We start from the raw sequence: 1141 nt of genomic DNA on the forward strand, positions 1-1141 counted from the left end.
AAAAAAAAAAAAAAAAAAAAAAAAAACTTTAACCATGGTACACATTGCTTCTCACACTGTTTTCAAACAATCTGTATGTCAGAAACACTTACCAACATAGCCAATGTCTCCCCAGTAATCCCCTTGCAGCACGCCTGCTGATACAGACGTTCTAAACTGGTCTTTGTGACCCAATACCAACTGTCCCACGGACTGGTACCAGTCTATGGCCCAGAGGTTGGGGACCACTGCTGGACAAGAATAAGACAAAAAGAGAAAGCATCAATGTTGCAAAAATAATAATAAAACCACAGTGAAAAAGCTAAGCAATCAGAGCAAAACCGTAAGAAAAACTTACATTAAAAAAAGTAAATTTCATTTTTTAAGGGAAATATTGATATGTGATCCCTCCCATCGACTGGATTTTGTGTCTGCCACAGACACCAGTGAAGATAAAAAATCCTTGAAAAAAACAAAGTTCAGCACGCTGTCTTGTGGGGTCCAGATGACTCACTTTTAATGTAAACATGCCTAGGATGGCACAAGGGTTCCAAACATTTCAAAGAAGTGAGTTTGATATACATGTAGACTTATTATGACTAAAAGTTCAGGCATCTCTAATGTGAAGAAGAAGATTGTTTCACAATCTGGAAGCAGCCACTGAGAAATTTAGGTCAAACTGGAGTTTGAACCCCTCTGAAGAAGCTGAACAGAATTCCCTCAGTTTCTTTCTGGAGCTGTCCAGAGGAAAACTGTGATTTGTTATCCTCCAATATGTCAGGACTTGTCAGAAAAGTGTGTCATATTATTCATTTAGAAATATTTCATCGATAATATTTTCACTTCTCAAACCTATAAAGATTAAACCTCCAGTCACTATAGAACTTTCTGCCAACTGACTGCAACATTAAGAAAATGTTCTAATAAGAAAATAAGGTATGTCTCCAAATATAAAGCTTTAACAGCTTCTATAGGACTAATGTTGTTGTTATAGACTCAGGCACAAAGCCATGTAATAGACGTACGGTAGCTGCAGCTCTCCATGAATCTTTTACAACACTGTCCTCAAATGCAAAGAAAAGAAAAACCAGACTGTTTAAATAGGGATCTATAACTGTGGTTACCCACTAATGGTCATTAAAGCTTTCCAAAAAACTTGCAG

The 1141-nt window shown here is 37.0% G+C and overlaps 1 long non-coding RNA gene across 1 annotated transcript in view; it reads right to left on the minus strand.

Annotated features, from left to right (window-relative positions):
• LOC118599848 overlaps positions 1-850 on the minus strand; it is a 2203-nt gene extending 1353 nt beyond the window's left edge. Inside the window, exon 1 of the long non-coding RNA XR_004949362.1 lies at positions 93-850. This is a non-coding gene — a long non-coding RNA (uncharacterized LOC118599848). The remainder of the gene's footprint in view (positions 1-92) is intronic.
• Positions 851-1141: the final 291 nt, after the last annotated feature.

The sequence above is a fragment of the Oryzias melastigma genome, linkage group LG16 (genome assembly GCF_002922805.2).
Source record: "Oryzias melastigma strain HK-1 linkage group LG16, ASM292280v2, whole genome shotgun sequence".
In the NCBI taxonomy this organism is placed as follows: Eukaryota; Metazoa; Chordata; class Actinopteri; order Beloniformes; family Adrianichthyidae; genus Oryzias; species Oryzias melastigma.